The 23,154-nt window shown below is 47.0% G+C and overlaps 1 protein-coding gene across 1 annotated transcript in view; it reads right to left on the bottom strand.

The window, feature by feature from the left end:
• The window catches only part of LOC146869270 (G protein-coupled receptor 4-like), a 40,280-nt gene extending 33,648 nt beyond the window's left edge, over positions 1 to 6,632 (bottom strand). Inside the window, exon 1 of the mRNA XM_085653632.1 lies at positions 6,577 to 6,632. The gene's annotated coding sequence lies outside the window, so the exon portion shown is untranslated. The remainder of the gene's footprint in view (positions 1 to 6,576) is intronic.
• Between the last annotated feature and the right edge of the window lie 16,522 nt (positions 6,633 to 23,154).

Here is a 23,154-nt window from a genome sequence, read left to right as displayed (position 1 = left end):
TGGTGCCGCCTTGGGACTGCTGACACCACCAGGGAACCACAATTCCGAGGCAGTGGCGTGGTGGCCCAGATGCATCTATATGCTTGGTGGGATCGCCGTGGTCCCGCCAAGCATATTAGTAGTTTCCTCTCTGCCAGGGTTTTCATGGCGGTTCCGTTTCAATGAAACACCTTGATGGAGAGGAAACCAAGGGGGCCCTAAAGGCCCCCTTGTGCATCTTGCCCTGTGGATGCACACAGAGGGGCACAGAAGGTCCAGCACAGCGTGGACTTCTCAGTCCATGCCGTGCTGGAACTGTTTTTGACGTTCCCATGGCGGTGCCTATTTTATAGGCACCGCCATGGGCACACCAAAGGAATCGTCCACTAATGACTAAAAAAGTCATTATACGGCGGGCGGTCCTCATGCGGGTTTGTAGGTGCGGCAGCAGAGCGGTCCCGCCTCAGCACCATCAAACCCGTAATTGGCCCCCAAGAGGCACTGAATGGGTGCTTTGGCTCATACTGTCTAGTAATCTCCCCAATATCATTTGAATCTCTAAACTAAAAGTGGTTTATTGCTTTAAGCCCTTTAATGACCTTTCACATCCATATTTGCTTAAATAACGTGTTGTTTCAATGTTCATGTCTTTTTCTGTGGATGCCACCCTCACATGCATGGTGTGTGTGTATGTGCACACGCATCCCCCTCTGTCAGGCAATGTCATTATAAGACCCAGAGAACACAGATCCTCAAATGCAAATCTGCTGAGGCCTCTTCCCTTTAGACTAAAAAGCCTGGAACTAACTGCCAACCTACCTCCGTTTCATTGATGCAGAAGAAACATTAAAAACATATATAAAGACCTTGCTCTTCCTTGCCTCAGATGCACTCGGCCACGCCCTTATTTAAAATGATCCATCTAGGTTTACGTTGGGGTTCACAGTGTCCCATAGCATAGCGCCAATTACCAGTGACAGTGCTCTTTAGAAATGCAACATTCATTCAAAGCAAATTGCATAAAAATGTCACCGTTTTCAAATAAAATATATACATAACGTAATACAAAACAGTGTAGGGGGTTATAGCCTTTTTAGAGCGAGCTGCAAAATCGAGCTGTAAAATCTCTCAGCTGAATTACCCATTACACTCTGCATTATGGTCCGATTTAGAAGGTAACAAACCAACGGGGACATTTTGAATTTTCCCAGTTTTAGTTACTCTTGCTGTTGGCCTGAGTATTGGCTAATGGGACAGTTTGGACAGTGTCCTTCCTGCAGAGCTAAACATGAGAGCCACCGACTGTGAACTCAATATTGGCTTACTAGGACACAAACCTAAGACAGTCTCTCCACCCCTCACTCCCAGTGAATTTGGAGCTTTAACTTTCATAGAAACTGGGCTGTTAGTTGGTTCAGCTAAATTTGCTCTAAATTAAATTCTTCAACTTAATTATGGCTCCGCGATGGAAACCATGACGGACAGGATAGAGCGATGGCTGAAATTACCTCCGACAATGGCGGGGAGAGTCGCCCTAATTAAAATGGTGGTTGTACTGCAATTTTTATATTTATTTCAAAATATTCCGATAACCTTAAGACTTTTTTCGCCACTCCTCGACTCTTCGAACACCTTAATACGGGTGGTATGGGGGGGTGGGGGGGAGGACAGGTCAGGGTCAGCTGGAAAGTTAGGACACAACCTTATGAAAGAGGTGGGTTTGGTATTCCCAATTTCCGAATTCACTATTTGGTTGCCCAATGCAGTTTCTCTGGACACTGGTTCCAAGCCGACTCTCGTATACCTTATGTTCGCCCAGAAGCTGACCTTTCTTACCCTACTCCATGGTCTGCTCTGCTGCCAGTGGGTCTAGCTAGGGACCTACAAGATCTTCAAACGCTGTCAACGACTAGCTGGGCCTTGAAGCAATTGACCCGGACAACCGGGATGCAGCTTCTTTATTCTTCCTCGCTCCCACCATCTGGGAACCTCCTGGTCAGTATTACCCGGGAGAGAGCGGTACAGCGCACTTTGCCTAGATATAATTTGGCTACATTTGGCGATCTGTTCCCGGATGGCCACATATACAGATATTCGCTTTAGAGATGCCACCTTCATGGATCAATTCACGCTTTGCAGATTGCAAAGAGCCCTTAGATCACGGTCCCCTCGTTATCCTATAGAGCCCCCGGACTTCCCACCACTGACGCTTCTTATTAAGGACACTGAAGGGGGGCACTTAATGTCCAAAATGTACAAATCCACAATTGCACTACTCCCACCCAGGGACAACAAGACACGTTCGGCGTGGGAAACAGACTTAGGACCACCTAAAACCGACAGAATCTGGGGTTACTGCTACGAACAAACGCGCAAAGTCTCCTTCAATCACAAACATAAAATATTGCATTTTAAGTACATTAGACGGGCATATATTACACCAGTCAGAGTGCACCACATGGACCACACACACACACACACACCTGCCCTAAGTGCAACCCCCAGATGGCTCATTTTGCACACACGACTTGGACATGTGGGGGGATAGCTAAATTCTGGATAGAGGTGTTTAACGATTTATCTCAAATGGTAGAAATCCCCGTCCCACCCTCACCATTAATGGCTTTATTGGGATATGTAAAGACCCTCCCAAGATCTGTATGCCTCTCCTGTGCACTAGCGCTGCTGCTGGCAAAAAGAGAAGTAGCGTTGAAATGGGGAAGCCAGTACTTGCCAAAGGTGAAGGATTGGTTAGCATGTCATATTGTAATACGAACAGTGAGGTGTATGCACAGCTGCGACCCCCGAGGTCACGGCCTTTAGACATATGGCAACCATACAAATACTTACTGGCACTAACCTCTGTGGGCTTGCAGACAGATCTTGACCTACCAGAGGGAAGCCCCTAGAGGAGATGTGAAGGGACTAGTCGAGGTGCAGGGAAGGTTGGGCCAGACATCAGATGTGGTTTCTCGAAAAACTGCATAATGCATCAATTGTAATGTATGTATGTGAATCGACTAACACAAACATGCTTGTTTCCTTTTGTTTTTCGTGGTCTGTTTCCCAGATTCAGAGGGGCACTCAGATGAGAAACCTGCAAACAGCGCACACTGCAAGTGGCAGCCTGATCTAGCTAAGCAGCGGGGAACAGGCAGAGTCCTAAAGTGGGCCCAACTCCTGCTTGTAAACAAGATAGATGTGCTCCACTGAGGAGCCCGGCTGCACAGTGAGAAGGAATAACGGGGCATATGTACAAGGAAATGTTGGGGTGCAAAGCTGCACCAAATTTGGCAGCACCGCGCTCTGATATTTCCAAACGCAGGGATGCATTGTATTTACAACACAGTGCACCCCTGTGTTTTCCCTAGTGCAGGCGCTAAAATTAGCTGCACCAACGCAAGCACCCTTGCACCATAGTGCAAGGGTGCCTGTGTTGCAGGGAATGATTGTTTATGTGCAGGAATGTGTCCCTTCCTGCACATGATTAATGAATAATGGTGATTGTTACTTGTACGTGTGCTGCAGAATGCAGCACACATAGAAGTAACAAATAGTCCTTATTTAATGATTGTTTATGTGCAGGAAGGTGTCCCTTCCTGCACATGATGAATGAATAATGGTGATTTGTTACTTGTACGTGTGCTGCAGAATGCAGCACACACAGAAGTAACAAATAGTCATTATTTAATTATTGTTTACGTGAAGGAAGGTCCCCCTTCCTGCACATGAATGAATAATGGTGATTTGTTACTTGTACATGTGCTGCAGAATGCAGCACACATAGAAGTAGCAAATAGTCATTATTTAATGATTGTTTATGTGCAGGAAAGGACACCTTCCTGCACATAAACCATCATTAATGACATATTGCTCTTCCTCTCATAGAAAAAAGCATAAACGAGGAGAAACAAAAGTATTTCTCCTCGTTTCGCCATTCTAACGCCTGCCTGTGCATGCCGTTAATTTGACACATCCTTGTAAATCTGGGGCAGCGTCAAAAAGCAACGGGTGTTGCGATGGAGCACCCACAGCAACACCCATTGCACGCCCCTTTCACGCAAAGTGATGTGTGTAAAAGGCCATACTTACAAGGCAGCGTTAAGCCATGAAAAGTGGCTTACCGCTGCTTTGTAAATATGGAGAAGGGCATAGCGGCACCAGAACATCGCTAAAAGTGACATTCTGGTGGCGCTATTCCCGGAAATGATTCTGGAGATGCCCACCCTCGTGTCCTGACGACGGTAATCACTTGAAGGGTGTGTGGATGGGTGGGAGCCGAGAGGCAGCAGGAGTGAGGAGGCGGCTAACCATGGAGAGGAAGGGAGAGGTGTCCAGGAGGACTGCGCCCTCAATGAAGAGCCTGCACAGCAGGGCCGCAATATAGGGTCCAACATCCCCTACACTTGTGAGGCTGAACAGGATATACCCGAGTAGGTCAGCAGCATGCCTGAAATGTAAGAGTCAAGATACCTCATTGGGACATTTGGAGGCAGTAGTGGCCAGATTACGGCTTGTGTCGGCCACTGGTATAGAGACCTCTAACAAACACTGTCTTCTAGAATCAACCCCTAAACCCAAGAACAAAAAATGCAATATAGGTTTGCGGTGTTGGGGTTGCTCCTGGCCAAATGGAGGCTTGCAAGACATTGGTAGCCCCTCCAGCAACTCACAATTCAAGCCTGGGAGAGGGATTTGTTGGAGTGGTGAAGAATAAAGGAAGAACGTTACAGCGCAACACAACTCGAAGTATGGAACAATGTGACCAACGCACTAACTCAACATCTGCAGAATGACACGTCATCACTGCAGAATGACACGTCATCACTGCAGAATGACACGTCATCACCGGTGATCAGGGGAACTCCCCGCAGAGGGAGAAAGTAACTCTGGTCCTGAAGATAACTGACAGATCTGGAGATGCGGCGAAGATGGCAGACCCAGAGCAGGCCGAGGATGGCATTGTTGGTGGGATGATTGGAGATTTAGTCGAATGAACTGTGATCGATGCAGATGTTCTTGCATACATGAGGGACATGGGGGGAGCATAGGAGCTAATCGCAATGATCAGATCAGGATTCCATATTTGTTGTATGTTTGCAATTGAACGCCAGTCCATGCACATGTTCATGACGAAGGCAAATGATGTATAGAGAAGTTTTTAAAAAGTTGGAATGAGCTCTTGTGGGATGAGGAGCACAACAACAGGAAGCTCTTGAACGGGACGTTTACCATCAGGGGTGGAATGCGTGATTCTCTTTCCAGCTTTGCTATTTGTGTCAGAGGACACGTTTGCTCATTGATACGCGTACGTCGGAGTGTGTGCAGCCACGTTTTGAGCCTCTGACACCTGCCGAGGCCCTTCTCCGTGCCGCTGCTGGCTGAGTCCACCCAATCCCCGCTATTTTTTCCACCCCGTCCCCACGCCCACTCCCGGCCTTCTCCGTGACGGTTGTAAATGAAGGTGAACTCCGCACCGCACCGCTTCCTTCCTGTGCTTATTTATGTCTGGGTTGTCTGCCTTCGTTTGCGGCCTGAAAATAGACGATCGAAGCAAATTCTAAAGGGGACGTTTACACCTGCACGTGCACCGAGAATGTGACAAACTCCTGCAGACAAACGCATGCGTGGTGAGAGTCTGGCCCACGGGAGCGCGCGCACACACACGTGCAAAACTAATACCGAAAAACGGAGAATGCGAGGGGTGATGGTCTATATCCCCTCATCCATCCATCCAGCCAAAGAGGTGCGGGGCTCTGCCGCCCCGCAACCAGGCATGCGATGCCCAATGGACTAAAACGGTTCTGCTTCCCCCACGCCTCCCCATCGCATGTCTTAGTCCAGGCTCCTGCACACACAGCTCTTCAGCTGGTGCATTTACTGCTATTGTTTCGCCGGGAGTACTCCCATCTTTGATAAGGGCTGATAGACCGGTCTTGGGGATACGAGTTTGAATGGGATCTTCCACTCCATAGTTCCTGGAAGTAGAGGGTTTTAAGACCTGGGACTCTGTCTCATCAGGGGCGAGCGTTAATATTTCGTGTTGGAGGGGAGTGAGCCCTATCCTATATAATAAGTAGTTATCTTTTTTGTACTTTCGCTAGCCAGTTTCTTCCCCGTTGCACCGCATGGATTCTGCCTCCTCAATTCCATTGTTCATCGCGGCTCAGGTGCAGTTCTCTGCTGCGGTTTTCTTTGGATGTCCGATCTTTGGTATTTTATTCTTCCCTGTGGCTGTCTCTGTCTGTAGCCTTTCTCTTGCCCATTTGCGGGAAGGGATAAAGGGTATTCTTTGTTGGTTAATTTTAATGCACTCTAGATTAATTCAAATTTTATTCAAGATTTGGTATAATATGCAAACCTAAAGAGAGGACAGCTCCAAAACGGTAAAAAAAAATAAAAAAGAAGAAATATATTATCCCAAAAGTGGAGGAGTGAAAACGGGCGGTTCGGGCAGTCACTTTTACAAGACGAGTTTTACCTCCAATGCTACAAATACATCGGTTTTTTAGATTGAAGCCCAACTCCACCCAATTGTGCAATGGCTCGCGATACACAGGGTTTTAAGTAAGTTCCAGTATCAAGATGTCCACCTACTTATGTCCATGGGAGCCACGGTCAGTGCGGTTCCAAAAAAAAAAAAGCCAAGGGGGGTGACCCCTGCCCTGCCTCTTCCTGTCCCGCACCGCAGGGGCAGCGCTTTATGCATGATGGACACGCCCCCCCCCCCTCATCGTCAGCGGCAGGTGCACCCTGGGACAGGAAGTCTTACCAGGGTGGATGGAGAAGGTGAATCAGCCCCCCGCAGGAGCAAATAACACCAGAGCGTCAACTTGTTCAGATAAAAATGGGAACGTAGCTGGTATGTGAATAGCAATTTATGGACAATCCTCAATATGCCTTTTTTTTGTATTAAAAAAATTCTATCACAATTCTGTTAGCTTTAATAATAATTTAGGAATTATGTTTATTGTTTGGAAATCATTTTGATGCAATATATGCGGAACACTGGAATTATACAGCAGGAAAGCCAAATTACGCGGTAGTGTTGAGTTAAAATCCGCAGATTTACAGCAGATGATGGATTATGTGGCAAATGCAGCAAATTTAAAACTATGCAAAAAATGCCCCAGCCGCACAATCGCATTATTTGGCCAGGATATATGCTTGTATTAACTGTTTAAACCTTGAATTTCAAACAGGAACAACTAGGAGCTTTTTGTTGAGTTGCAAGGGTCTTTCCCAGCCTTAATTTAAAACTATCCACCATTTTGGTAAGTGCCTGGCCAGGTGGAAGATAGAGCATGCATGTAAGATGGGCAGAACCAGTGGGAAATGTGAAAGGCAGGGCAGAGCCGACAGTCAAAGATGAGGGCTCGCAGGAGAGCGGTGAACCCATCCTGCTCACAGCACTGGCAGCAAAGATGAGGGCTCGGGGGAGAGCGGTGAACCCATCCTGCTCACAGCACTGGCAGCAAAGATGAGGGCTCGGGGGAGAGCGGTGAACCCATCCTGCTCACAGCACTGGCAGCAAAGATGAGGGCTTGCAGGAGAGCGGTGAACCCATCCTGCTCACAGCACTGGCAGCAAAGATGAGGGCTCGGGGGAGAGCGGTGAACCCATCCTGCTCACAGCACTGGCAGCAAAGATGAGGGCTCGGAGGAGAGCGGTGAACCCATCCTGCTCACAGCACTGGCAGCAAAGATGAGGGCTTGCAGGAGAGCGGTGAACCCATCCTGCTCACAGCACTGGCAGCAAAGATGAGGGCTCGCAGGAGAGCGGTGAACCCATCCTGCTCACAGCACTGGCAGCAAAGATGAGGGCTCGCAGGAGAGCGGTGAACCCATCCTGCTCACAGCACTGGCAGCAAAGATTAGGGCTCGCAGGAGAGCGGTGAACCCATCCTGCTCACAGCACTGGCAGCAAAGATGAGGGCTCGGAGGAGAGCGGTGAACCCATCCTGCTCACAGCACTGGCAGCAAAGATGAGGGCTTGCAGGAGAGCGGTGAACCCATCCTGCTCACAGCACTGGCAGCAAAGATGAGGGCTTGGAGGAGGGCGGTGAACCCATCCTGCTCACAGCACTGGCAGCAAAGATGAGGGCTTGCAGGAGAGCTGTGGTAAATAAAATTCCTTTACCGGGACTGAATTTGATACAGAAACATTATAAAATAGCTCAGTAAAATGAGAGGCAGAATCCGTGATATTAGAGTTTCGGAATGGGCTTTATTCCAGTAATCGATTATAATCGGATGCTTCAAGTTCCATCACCCCGGAGGTTCAGGAAGTGAAGTACATACTTTATTGACAAGAAGTAACTTTTATAGGACATACATTACAATGAAGCGAATGCAGTAGGCGTAACAATTGATAAGGAAAATGACGAGTTGTCTGCGTAACCAGAAATGGGTGTAATAAAGAGTAAAAAGGAACATAATTGGTTATGATGTCATACATAGGTGGATCTATAAGATAATACTTGGCCTAGATGCGCGCGCAGCAGTATGACGTGTAATTGACGTGTAACTAGGGGGTGAAGGGGACTTGACATTTAGCTCTACATGTGGAGACAAGAAGTCTGGGGGGTCAAGTCAACCTAATCCCAAATCATATCTAACATCCTATGTTTAAAGAACTATGTTATCCACATAAGAAGGACTCTCGGACAGAATCTATTCTATACTGACTGTGCGTGCATGTACAAGCGTCTAAGTGTCTACACTGAATGCGAGGGGGTAGGAATATTCCATGGTAACAGGGCTATGAATTACTTGCATAAGGACAGAGAAGCCGGGCCTTTTGCTCAGTAACTGGAAGAATGTTTACTTAAACTACTAGGCAGGAATGCATCGGCTGAGGGGGAAGCAGATAATTCGAAGGTGAAATACAGTTCTTGGCAGAGAATAGGCTGATGTCTGGCTTCGTGAGCCGCGCAGAGAATGAGACAAAGTTCATGGTCACAGATGCAGGCTCAGACTGGAGCTTTCAGAGGCAGAAGACAAAAGGAGTTTTGATGACAGAATCAGGGCCTACTTGCCTGGACTGTAAAATGGCATAAGTGAGCCATACAAAGCCGGTGGCCTTTCATATTTAGGAATGGAATATCCGGCCTGTTCATGGCGGATCTGACAGAGGACATGTTGACGGTGGACGCACATGTATTTGCGTCTTCATAACTGGAACTGGAGGGAACATACATGTACTTGTGACACGCACATAGAACCGTTGGGGTCCAAGATAGGGGACATAACTGACCAGAAAAATCCATATTTCCACATTCCCTCCTTGTCCCCTACTTGCCCTTCAAGAGATATCAATCTTCATTAATCCATTGATCTGTTCATATAGCATCATTTGTTCTTCTTTCTTCTTCCGTGACGAATGAAATCTTGGTGGTGGAATACACGATGTGGCACACAGACCACAAATCGCTGGTCCACATTGTAGACATAGACAGCAACTGAATAGTAGGAGAAGGCCTATACCTAGGAAGGATAAAACTCTCCATCCCCAGGCTGATATCACATTCAAAAACCAACTGGACCAAGTCCAAGTGCCTGGGTTCTGGTGTATCTGGCTTACAATCTTATGAAGGCGAGTGATGGCTTTATATACAGATGGCGAATTTTCTGGTATGAATACGCAGCAGCTTGATCCGATGACCCTACAAGCTCCGCCCCTATCAGCCAAGATGACGTCAAGGACAAGACGATTTTGAAGCACAACAATCCGCATAGCAGACTGCTCTTCTGTTAAATTGCCTAAGGCGGAAATAGTCTCATTCACTACTGCTTCAAGGGTTCTAGTTAATCTACGTATCAGCTTACTATTAGTAACGGTACCTATGTAGGGAAAGATGCCTTTATTAAAATCTACATACTTGTCCCATGCCGTCTCAGTGTAATCGACAATGGGGAGATCTCTCCGCTCTCTGTTGTGTACTAAATGAATATTTCTGTAATAATCAGGAGGAGCTAGGAAAACAGGTGGCAAAAGGAATGCAATGTAGCAGGTACCATCCCAATCTAGAGGTAAACGCATATATGCAGTCTGACCACATACAAAGTAGGAATGGCGAGAAGCTCTAAATGAAGATTTGCCTTGATCACTGAATTCTACTGTAGTGGTGCATTTACTATGGCCCATATGTGTAGAACCAACTTTTCTTACACATAATTCACCCTTCGCTGGGAATACTGACATGGTGGGTAAGACTAGTTCAATTTCGGATACGACATTTAGAATCATGAGATTAGGTGTAAAATTACCTAATCCATATACTTCATTTTCTAGATCAGTTCCTGTTCTTTTGGGGCGACCCTCCTTGTCAGGGTAGCAGACCTTGAGTAAAACTAGGTTCAGGTTTCCCCATACCCAATGATCTTGGTAAACTGCTGTGTCTGAGTCTATGGAATTGATTAAACTGAACCATGCTCCACAGGAGCCATTGTGTGTAAATGGGTGTGGAAAGAATGGCAGGACTCCTTCATAATTCTGATAGGGAGGGAGCCGACCACACACCCAACAATTAGTGGCATTACTAGTCTGATGGGAATGATGTAACATACTAATGAAAGTGTTATTGCGCAGCGCAAGTCTATAAGACAATTCATGTGGAGGTAAGTCACTAAAAGAATGTTCAGCAGCACTATTATAAACATGTCTAGAAATAGGGTAATATATGTGCAACAACATACTTGTAATAATTATTAAAAGACTCAATAAAAACAGAATTAATAATGTCATTATGCAGTGGCTACGCAGTGATTTACAATACGCCTGTCGTTTCAACATTTTCCGGGTATCTTCTCTACTCAGGTCCAAGGGATACATGTCAGAGACAATTCAACCGCTTCACCTTGGAGAGGACTTAAACAATCAAATTGCTCGACTTGTTGGGCCTAAGCTTTAGTTTGTAAAGTTCGGTTTCAGTCCTTTCAACCAAAGGAAGTTTTGAATCAGTCTGTGAGGGAGTGCAGGGCACAATGTCTATATCCGAGGATAGTCCATGAAATTTCTTGATATGACTTGAATGAATCCAGCCCTTGCGGCCCTCGATCTTCACGGCTGTCCTTGTGGTCAGCAGGACCAACTTGGGTGCTTTCCACCTGGGCTCCAGCTGAGTCTTTCGGTCAAAATTCCTCACACAGACGAGATCCCCCGGAACTACGTCATGGGGTTTTACCTCAGTGTTGTCAGGAAAAGCTGCAGCTACCTGTGAACGACAAGATTGTAGTGCAGACATCAAAGAAGCCAAGTAATCTGTCAGCATATTACAGTCAACATCAGTTATTTTTCGTGGTATAGGCGTCCCCCACATATTTGGTGGTCTACCGAAGATCACCTCATACGGGGATAGCCCTGTTCGTGAGTGTGCTACCATTCTCATGTAAAAGAGTGCAACGGGTAACGCTACTACCCAGTCGACACCTTTTTCTCTGCATATTTTGGACATTCTGATTTTCAGTATCTGGTTATGTCTTTCTACGAGACCTGCTGCCTCGGGGTGTCGGACACAGTGGAATTTCCACTGATAACCTAACAGAAGTGAAACGTGTTTCATTAATTCGGATGAGAACGGCTGGCCGTTATCTGAGTGAACAACACGTGGTAAACCGTATCGTGGGAAGAATTCTCGAACCAACTGTTTGGCAGTAGTCGGGGCAGTGTAATCTGAAACCGGGTACGCCTCTGTCCAACGGGACAGAGCGCAGACAACTACGAGAACATATTTGAATCCTCGACATCGTTCCATCTGGATGTAATCCATCTGTAGGACTTCAAAAGGGTGATTAGGAGGATGAAATCCACCCTGTTCTACGGGAACGCTTTTTCCTGGGTTAAACTGGCAACAGATCATACAGGTACGGACCTTTTGTTTGGCTGCTGCTCGTAAATGTTTATTAAACCAAATGTGTTGAATGCTGTCTAGCATAGCTTTTTCTCCTAGATGTGCTGGACTATGTATTGTGTTAATTATAACTTGGACCATTGAATCAGGAAGGAACCATACAGACTTTTCCTTCATCATCCATCCTTGGTCCGTTTGAATCCCTCCTAATTCAGTCCATTTCTTTATTTCGTCTGGTGTAGCATGTGTCTGTATGTCAATCACGTCAAGAGTAGGATCTTTAACTGTCATACAATGTGTCGGTGTCGGGACTATTGTCTTTGTCATGTCGGGGGTTTGACTTTGAGCAGTCTGTTTAGCTGTTCTGTCGGCTAGATCATTGCCTTGGGAAATGATATCAGTAACCTTCGTATGAGCCTTACATTTCATAATTGATATTGCAGTGGGTAGATGTATTGCATCTAATAAGGCATGAATGAGGGGTCCGTGCTGAATGTGGGCACCGTGGGAAGTTAAATAACCTCTTTCTCGCCACAGCACGCCGAAGTCATGTACAACTCCGAATGCATAACGTGAATCAGTGTATATGTTGACTTTTTTATTTGTGGCTTGAATACAGGCTTGTGTCAGAGCGATGAGCTCTGCGGCTTGAGCTGACAAAGTATTTATACGATTAGTTTCAATGACTTCAGTATCTGTTGTGACTGCGTAAGCGGCCACTAATTCTCCTGCACTTGTTCTCATACATGAACCATCTACATACAACGTCAGGTCTGGATCGGACAATGGAACATCGGTCAAGTCTTGTCTGGGTTTTGTCGTTACAGTAATAACTTCAATACAGTCATGGGCTAGTGGGTCTGTTCCGGTTACTGGCAAAAGTGTGGCAGGATTCAATGTGTTACAGCGTCTGATTTCTATGTGTGGCTGAAACAGTGTAAGTTCGTATCCTGTAAGTCGCGCTATAGTCAAGTGTTGTGTTTGCGTTCTATTTACAAGAACCTCTACTGCGTGTGGTACTTGAACTGTCAATGGATGTCCTAACACTATAGCATCGCTTTGTCTGATTGCTAAAGCTGTCGCTGCCACTGATTTCAGACACGCAGGCAAAGCTTGAGCTACTGGATCTAATGTACTAGAAAAATAAGCACATGGTTTGTGTGCTCCTGCTTGATCCTGTGTGAGTACTGACAAGGCAGTACCTTCGCGTTCTGTAACAAAGAGTGTAAACTGTTTTCTGTAACATGGTGTTGCTAAAACAGGTGCTTGGCATAAAGCTTTCTTTAGGCTTTCAAAAGCTTGTGTATGTTCTTGAGTCCAAGGGAGAACAGTCGATGTGGCTGCCTCCTGTGTGGTTAACTGAATGAGTGGTTTTGCTAGAAATGCATACTGAGGGATCCACTGCCTACAATATGAAGTGAGGCCTATGAAAGCTCGTACCTCCTTTTGTGTCTTGGGTATTGGCATATTAGCAATTAGCTGAATGCGGTCGGGTGTAAGCTGCCTTCCCTCCTTGGACAGCGAGTGTCCAAGATAAACAACTCGCTGGACACAGAATTGCAGCTTAGAAGGGGACACCTTGTGCCCCTTTTCGGCTAGAAATTGTAAAACTGTCAGTGATGCTTTTTCACATTCCGGTTCGCTTCTTGCGGTGATCAGCAGATCATCGACATATTGAAGCAGGGCAGTGTTGACTGGCATGTGGATACTGTCAAGTTCTCTTTTCAGTGCTTGGCTATAGATGCTGGGGCTTTCTGTAAATCCTTGAGGTGCGCGTGAGAATTTAAAGCTACGTCCATTTAAACTAAATCCGAACAAATATTGGCTTTCCGGATCTATTGGGACGCTGAAAAAGGCATTCTTGAGATCAATTACAGTAAAGAATGTTGCTTCGGAATCAATGGCTGTCAGTAATGACGATATGTCTGGGACCACAGGAAATTGTGGCACAATGCACTTGTTTAATTCGCGCAGATCAATAACCAATCGATATACTGGCGGGGCCTTTGGATCTGTTCGTTTAAGAATCGGAATTATCGGTGAATTACATATATTGGAGTCTGTTTCCACAACTACTCCTTGGGCAATGAGCTCGTCAATGATTTGTAGTAAAGCCACTACAGCATCTGGTGGTAACTTGTATTGTCGCATTCGTGGTAGCACCACTCCTGCCTTTAATGTGACTCTATATGGTGTAATATTCATGCATCCAACATCAGTAGGGCCTTGTGCCCATAGACGTGTAGGTAAAATCTGCAGTCGGGGATCCATGTCTCTAGACACATAGTGACCTTTAAAATCACGTAAAAACAACCTTACACCTTCCGGAGAACAACATATTATGGCTCCTAGAGCTTTCAGGGTTTTAATTCCTAACAGATTTTCTGGACATGATTTAGTAAGCAATAAATCTGTAGTTCGGGTCAGAGGTCCTATCGTAAGTGGCAGAGGTTGTGACACTTCATTAACAATAGGTTTTCCTGAAAAACCAAGGGAAATATTCTGAGAGCCTGAGAGGGGTGCCCCTGGAACTTCACTACGTTTTATAGTTGTTCGACTTGCCCCTGTATCGAGTAAAAATTTCCTATCTTGGCCTAATAATTCACTATGTACATAAGGTCCTTCTTGATCTACAGGAATCTCGATAAGGGGTAAATCAACTTCCCTCTCTAGGCTTGTTCATGCGTAACGCTGATACTCAGGATATTCATACTGTGCGGTCTGATACATTTGTCGTGTTGTTGTCTGTGTGGCAGTAACAGGCAACGGTGGTGCAGCTGGCACAAACTGTATTGGCTGTTGTGCGGCTGGCATGGCCTGGGCATGCTGCATAGCTCCTTGTTCATTCTGATCTTGTCTGAGCGGCCGTGATCTTTCTTGTGTTTTACCTATGGCGATATTATGTTTTAAAACTGGACAATCGTGTACGTAATGACCTGGCTTTTTACAATAATTGCATGTCCCTTTTACAGGTCCTGCTGGATCGGAATGTGTCATACCCTTTTTATGTCCTTCAGCTGGAACTGTCTGGGAAACTAGCATTTTCATTTTCGTGTCTTTCATGCGTCTGTGTTCATGTTCTTGTTCTTCTCTGATTCTATTGTGATGGTACTGTAACATTTGTAACATTTGTGATGGAGTGTTACCTTGCCAGGTACTCTCGAATTTTAATACTCTATTCTTTACTGGGGACAGGGCATTTTCCACTAACTTTGTTACAAACAGATGTGGATATGATTCGCTACTTGCTTTTATGCCACTATTTATACCAAAACATTTTTCAAATCGGGCATAGTAATCACTAGTGTCTTCATCTTGCTTCTGCTTACAGGCTGAAATCGTTCCCCAATCTTCCTTTTTCGTAGTTAATAAACGTGGCAGTACCTGTACTAGTAAACCTGGTAATGCTTTAGTTTTATCCCCAAGTCCTGCTCCTGCAGTTCGGGCCTTTTCTTCCGCTTCTAACACTGACCATTCTATCTTTTGGTCACCTACCTCCCACTCTTTTTCCTTGAGTTTTTCATAAATGCCAGCAGGCATCAATACCTTTAATATTGTCATAATGTCGGGATAGGTATACTCTCCCATGAGTAACATGTCTTTAATTTCTCGGTGAAAACCCGCTGGATCTTTGTCATGACTGGGTACCACTTTCTTCATTTGTAACAATTCTATTTTTGATATGGGCGTATATACAAATACGCGCCTAAACTCGTTGTCCTCGCCTCTTATTGGGTGCACTTCTCGTAAGGGATTCTGTCTATCCATGTGATACGTGGTTCTTTCCTTGACGGGCAATGAAACATGCTCTGAGCATACAAAAACAATATACTGCTTTCTTGATTCTAGAATTTCTTTAATTAATTTAGTACCTGGACCTCTCCATTTATTCATAAGCAATTCAGTCAATATGTCAGGTAAGGGACCAGGGTCCGAATGCTGACTCCGATATAGTATAATGAGTTGTTGAATCATATAAATCCCAGCTAAACGCTGTTCATCTGGGGTGAGATTCAAAAATGTGCGTACTACTGTATCATCATTATATTTTCCGGGACTGTCCACCCAATGGACAGCTGCCCTGGCCAAATCTTGTTCGTCCATAGAATCGAGAAAATGATAACCCCTTCGTTCTCGGAGTAGCTTGTCGGCGGTTTGGAACGAATGCTCGTTAGACCTTATATTGATTATAGGTATTTGGAAATTCCTGTTATTATCTGGACATATCGGACGTATTGAGTCAGTATGACATCTAGTCTGATTCCTATTACAAGATCTTCTTCTACCTACATAGGCTATGGTGTCCGACTGTCCTGCGGGCAGTCTTGACCCTTCTTCCTCGCTTTGTTCGAACTCGTCTGCCTCTAATCTCTCTTTGTGTAGGCGTTCTATTTCTTTACGGATCTTTCGGCACATGGCTATTATACAATTTTGCTTGTCATGTCTCCCTTCTGATATATTCTGACTCCATCTGGTAAGAATTTGCATTGCTTCCGGGTCTACCCCCGGTCGGTCTACATTTCTGATCACGCAGTTTATGAGGAAACGTAACAGTTCCCCCTGTATCTCTACTTTCTGGTACTCCATAGCTCTGTTAATACATTCTGGATCTCGTCCTGTTTGGACAAAATGATATATTTCGTCTAGATGCGCAGTCATTCCTGGTAACTTCGCTAAATACACTGCGGCTCGTCTGATACGCAATGAGGCCAGGGTCATTTCGTCCTCTATACCGGGCACCGGGTCATATCTACAATCTACGAGAAGTTCTTTAAGTGCACGAGCACTTACGAATTTGGGTGTACGTGAATGCGCTGACTCTTGAAAAGTAAGTTTATTTATTCTGGGTGGCGTAGAAAAGATATTGGTAGCACCTCCCGTGGCCCCATCTGGGGCGTTGGGTGTGAAAGGATTAGTTGAACGTGACACAGCAACTATAGGTGTGGACACAGCTATAGAAGTAGCTGTAGGAACAGATACAGAAACAGATGTGCTTGCCGGAACTTGTGACTCGATTTGTTGCTGTAGGGATACGGGTACTGGATCTTGGCGTAGGACCTCCCTGATATGCGGTCTATGTGGGGCGGAATTAGCATACTCGGGAGCTGCGTCATCTAAATATGAGGAAAGAAAAACATCTTCTGCGGTTCTAGGATGCCCCTAAGGATGTACCTTGATTGGGAATAATGGGGGTGGCAAGTCTTTCGGTATCTCTGGAGTAGCCTTAGGTAATCCTTCGGCCAGAAGGGGATACATACCATTCATAAGGGCATTTCTTTGTCTGTCTACTTGTTCTGATTTCACTCGGATACCTTCCTCAATTAATAGATTTCCTTGAACTTTATTTGAACTTTCTTTACTCTTCTCTTCCTGTCTACGTGCTTTTTCTGTGCGTCTATGAGATTCCTTACGCCATAACTCAACGGCGTCCTTCTGTGACTGTCTGACTTTCCTTTTCCATAACTCTTCCTCGACTTTCATGATGCACTCTGCATCCCAGGTCCCCGCTGCGGGCCACCTCTGACTTTCTGGTAATCCCTTGGTATAGTCTACCCATAAATCAAGAAATAATATAGCGTCTAAGCCATGTTTGTGATACATAAAGTGCCCTGGAGTGTCCCTAGGAGGAATAGGAACGGCTTCTTCGAGAACCCCTTTTCTCGTAGTGATCTGTCTTAATTTCGAAAAGAGCGGCATATTGAGAACTGACCTTATACTTGATTTTGACCAACTGACCTGATACTTGAATTTGGACAGACTTAATACAATAAACACGATAATGAACAGTCATTCATACCACAATATGCAGGACGTTTTAACACATTAAACATTAAACATTAAACCTATAACTGAAACAACAATGATGATCGTCTGCATAACTAATCACCAAGCTTAATTTTTGACAATAACTAGATACTTCGGAATACTTGATATACTGCTAAACAGTACAGATACACTGCTAAAACAGTGCAGACCGGATTTGTGTACCCAAACCCGTCTTGACCGGCACAACCTATGTGCACGTCAGAAATGCCTCCCCAGCAATGGTACTCACCGGGTAGCTTCGGAAACGGAAGGCCTCGGTAACTTGAACTTGAACCGGACTGGACTCGACTCGTCTCGTCGGAAACTGGGCTTGACTTCGAACTGGTGGGTCTCTGTATACCTCGGATCTTGCTCTCTCAGCTAGGCTCTGGTCGGGATACTTCGCACTTCTCACCGCCTCGTCTGGGTGTTGATCGCAGTCTCAGTCGCCCCCGCTTGACCGGAGGGAGATACAGGAAATCCTGCTGGTACGCGTTATTGTCCGTCCAGCTGTGGCAGGAGACCGGGCCTGCAACTCACCGCCGGCGCGTGAGATGAGAAAGTGTCCCTGTTCGGGCGCCATCATGTGGTAAATAAAATTCCTTTACCGGGACTGAATTTGATACAGAAACATTATAAAATAGCTCAGTAAAATGAGAGGCAGAATCCGTGATATTAGAGTTTCGGAATGGGCTTTATTCCAGTAATCGATTATAATCGGATGCTTCAAGTTCCATCACCCCGGAGGTTCAGGAAGTGAAGTACATACTTTATTGACAAGAAGTAACTTTTATAGGACATACATTACAATGAAGCGAATGCAGTAGGCGTAACAATTGATAAGGAAAATGACGAGTTGTCTGCGTAACCAGAAATGGGTGTAATAAAGAGTAAAAAGGAACATAATTGGTTATGATGTCATACATAGGTGGATCTATAAGATAATACTTGGCCTAGATGCGCGCGCAGCAGTATGACGTGTAATTGACGTGTAACTAGGGGGTGAAGGGGACTTGACATTTAGCTCTACATGTGGAGACAAGAAGTCTGGGGGGTCAAGTCAACCTAATCCCAAATCATATCTAACATCCTATGTTTAAAGAACTATGTTATCCACATAAGAAGGACTCTCGGACAGAATCTATTCTATACTGACTGTGCGTGCATGTACAAGCGTCTAAGTGTCTACACTGAATGCGAGGGGGTAGGAATATTCCATGGTAACAGGGCTATGAATTACTTGCATAAGGACAGAGAAGCCGGGCCTTTTGCTCGGTAACTGGAAGAATGTTTACTTAAACTACTAGGCAGGAATGCATCGGCTGAGGGGGAAGCAGATAATTCGAAGGTGAAATACAGTTCTTGGCAGAGAATAGGCTGATGTCTGGCTTCGTGAGCCGCGCAGAGAATGAGACAAAGTTCATGGTCACAGATGCAGGCTCAGACTGGAGCTTTCAGAGGCAGAAGACAAAAGGAGTTTTGATGACAGAATCAGGGCCTACTTGCCTGGACTGTAAAATGGCATAAGTGAGCCATACAAAGCCGGTGGCCTTTCATATTTAGGAATGGAATATCCGGCCTGTTCATGGCGGATCTGACAGAGGACATGTTGACGGTGGACGCACATGTATTTGCGTCTTCATAACTGGAACTGGAGGGAACATACATGTACTTGTGACACGCACATAGAACCGTTGGGGTCCAAGATAGGGGACATAACTGACCAGAAAAATCCATATTTCCACAGAGCGGTGAACCCATCCTGCTCACAGCACTGGCAGCAAAGATGAGGGCTTGCAGGAGAGCGGTGAACCCATCCTGCTCACAGCACTGGCAGCAAAGATGAGGGCTCGCAGGAGAGCGGTGAACCCATCCTGCTCACAGCACTGGCAGCAAAGATGAGGGCTTGCAGGAGAGCGGTGAACCCATCCTGCTCACAGCACTGGCAGCAAAGATGAGGGCTCGCGGGAGAGCGGTGAACCCATCCTGCTCACAGCACTGGCAGCAAAGATGAGGGCTTGGAGGAGGGCGGTGAACCCATCCTGCTCACAGCACTGGCAGCAAAGATGAGGGCTCGGAGGAGAGCGGTGAACCCATCCTGCTCACAGCACTGGCAGCAAAGATGAGGGCTCGGAGGAGGGCGGTGAACCCATCCTGCTCACAGCACTGGCAGCAAAGATGAGGGCTCGCAGGAGAGCGGTGAACCCATCCTGCTCACAGCACTGGCAGCAAAGATGAGGGCTCGGAGGAGAGCGGTGAACCCATCCTGCTCACAGCACTGGCAGCAAAGATGAGGGCTCGCAGGAGAGCGGTGAACCCATCCTGCTCACAGCACTGGCAGCAAAGATGAGGGCTTGCAGGAGAGCGGTGAACCCATCCTGCTCACAGCACTGGCAGCAAAGATGAGGGCTCGGGGGAGAGCGGTGAACCCATCCTGCTCACAGCACTGGCAGCAAAGATGAGGGCTCGGGGGAGAGCGGTGAACCCATCCTGCTCACAGCACTGGCAGCAAAGATGAGGGCTCGCAGGAGAGCGGTGAACCCATCCTGCTCACAGCACTGGCAGCAAAGATGAGGGCTTGGAGGAGAGCGGTGAACCCATCCTGCTCACAGCACTGGCAGCAAAGATGAGGGCTCGCAGGAGAGCGGTGAACCCATCCTGCTCACAGCACTGGCAGCAAAGATGAGGGCTTGGGGGAGAGCGGTGAACCCATCCTGCTCACAGCACTGGCAGCAAAGATGAGGGCTTGCAGGAGAGCGGTGAACCCATCCTGCTCACAGCACTGGCAGCAAAGATGAGGGCTCGGGGGAGAGCGGTGGACCCATCCTGCTCACAGCACTGGCAGCAAAGATGAGGGCTTGGGGGAGAGCGGTGAACCCATCCTGCTCACAGCACTGGCAGCAAAGATGAGGGCTCGCAGGAGAGCGGTGAACCCATCCTGCTCACAGCACTGGCAGCAAAGATGAGGGCTCGCAGGAGAGCGGTGAACCCATCCTGCTCACAGCACTGGCAGCAAAGATGAGGGCTCGCAGGAGAGCGGTGAACCCATCCTGCTCACAGCACTGGCAGCAAAGATGGAGTCTCTACTGTTTGATGTGCTCCTAACTTGAAGAGGACCACCAGAAACTGGCAGGTCCAGCATCAGAAGCTGAAGCAACATTGAAATGACACCTGAGTCCTCAGGAGGCACTTTGAGGGCGCGGACGACAGCATCTCAGTCCTGAATACTGGGCCGAAGAGGCAGAAGGAAAAGCCACGAGGACCAGCGTTCAGATGGGGGCCTCAATAAATGAACTAAGAGCTTGAGCACTGAACTTTCTTTGGAAGGCTCACGGATCGGCCAGTGCACACGGTGCCAATGTGTGCCACACGATTGTGGCTCCTTTCACACGATCATCCAGTGGGGAGTCGAAATCACACGGTGGCAGGAAAGATAAGCTGGAAAGACCTGCAAAGAGTGGATTTAGAGCTGGTCTTTTGAGGCTGTAAGCAGCCAATGTCCATTAAGGGATGTGAAAACACCCCAAAACGTCAGTGGTAGCCTCAACAACCCTTGTATTTTGGCATGGGGAGGGTGCGTTGGTGGAGGGCAGAGTGCTTCTCAGGGAGCTCTTGGCCCAAGGCCACGCCCCCTCCTCACACAGATAACTTTGTTTCTAGGTCTGCAGATATGGAGTCCCTAAGCACAACACTTCCAACCAATTTCCTGACCAAGTTCTCCTCAGTTGACCAGGCACACAGGACCATAGTATCGATACTGCCGTCCGGACAGCCAGTGTAGGAAGGTAGGATCTGCTTGACTGGTTACCCCCACTTTTTGCTGGTGTCATAGCTGTTTTTCGACTAGACTGATTGGGATCCTGCTAATCAGGACCCCAGTCACTGCGCTTTTTCCCTAAATTGGGTTTGATTTTGATTTATTCCTATTTGGCTAACTGGGTCACCTGGGTAAGTCCCTAGTATATGGTGCTACAGTACCTAGGGATGGGCACCCCAGGGGTCCCCCGTGGGCTATAGCATGTGTTGTGCCACCCACAAGGGACCCTCCAAACTACGACTACAGGCCTGCCATTGCAGCCTGTGTGAGACGGTGCATGCGCCTCTCAGTCGAGATATGTTTCCTTATCTCTCCCATCACTACACTTGGAAACCTGTAAGCCACCCCTCTAGCAGGCCTTTCAGTCCCGAAGGCAGGGTGCTCGGTTACGAGTGTGAGGGTGGCCCTGCATGATCGGGCCACCCCTACAAACCCCAAAGTCCATTGTCCAGGCTTTGTAAGTGAGGCAGCCATTACGATTTAGAGAGGCCCATCGTCATTACGCGAGGACCATCTCTAAACTGGCTGAAACGAATCTGGACATGTTTGGTATCAAACATGTTGGAATCATACCCCAACACCGTATCCGGGGTTGGAGGCATGATTCCATCTACGGTAGGGCCCCTCCGGGGAGACCTCCATGATCCCGGGACCGACCTTACTGAACCTGACAGGGCTGCTGCGGACCACAGACTACTCTCCACAGCTACCACTTAGAGAGCTTTTCACGGTTATCTAAACCAATAAAAACACCATAAGGGTTGCCTGGACCGGTGCAGGGTGCTACACTTGAACAAGTGTGCACCATATACTGAGCCAGCCGCTCACAGCCAGCCAGACCTATATTCTGCCAACTGTTAAACAACAGCCTAAGAGACACCATCCTGCTGTGTGCAGGCGAGACGGCTCCAGCACTGTCACACAGTGGGTAGGCGTGACTTTCCTTCCTGTTATGCTCCTTGATGAGGCCTTGCGAAGTGCTAGGGCGAGACTGTGCGCACCATGCACAGCATGATTCACAGGGTGCCAGGAACTGTAATCATGGTCGTGCTATGAAACGGGCCATGCCCGTGCTGTGACAAAACACCTGGCTTCCGGTTGACAGGTAGTGGCAGGCAGACGTGCCTAGGCTGGTGTTTGGAACCTCCCATGTATGGCCTTTGCTGCTATAGATCGATGAACATTATGGTCCATTAAACAATGTACAGGAGATGTTTTAGTACCGTTTGCACCCTGAACAATTATGTCAAGATGTTATCAAATATAGTGATCATGGAAAGGGAGTCGCGGTGAAGAAAAGCAACTGCCCAGGGTCACACAGTTTAGTCATTCTAGGTAGCCAGGTTCTTTGGGTCAGGGCATCACAAAAGCTTCAGACTGGCCTGGATGGCCCATACCCAGCTGTTGATGCAAAAGTACTGTTATTTCCCGATTATACTCCAAGGGTTCAACAATGGAGCAGAACCTCAGACGCTCCACCTGATTGATTGACTGATTGAACCTATCTGGAAGTTAAGAAACAACTCCCTGAATTACACCTCAAGTACAAGCGAACCTGAAAGTCTTGCACAATAGGAAATCTCACTTCTTCACTGATACATGGAAATGCGCTGAAGGACTGACGGAGTCCAGGAGCCCTCTCTACCGGTCATCCCAGAACAGACAGATCTAGGCGGCAACCAGGAGAAAAACCCAAAAGGTT

The sequence above is a fragment of the Triturus cristatus genome, chromosome 1_1 (genome assembly GCF_964204655.1).
Source record: "Triturus cristatus chromosome 1_1, aTriCri1.1, whole genome shotgun sequence".
NCBI classification, from domain to species: domain Eukaryota; kingdom Metazoa; phylum Chordata; class Amphibia; order Caudata; family Salamandridae; genus Triturus; species Triturus cristatus.
This window is presented reverse-complemented; position numbering and strand designations above follow the sequence as displayed.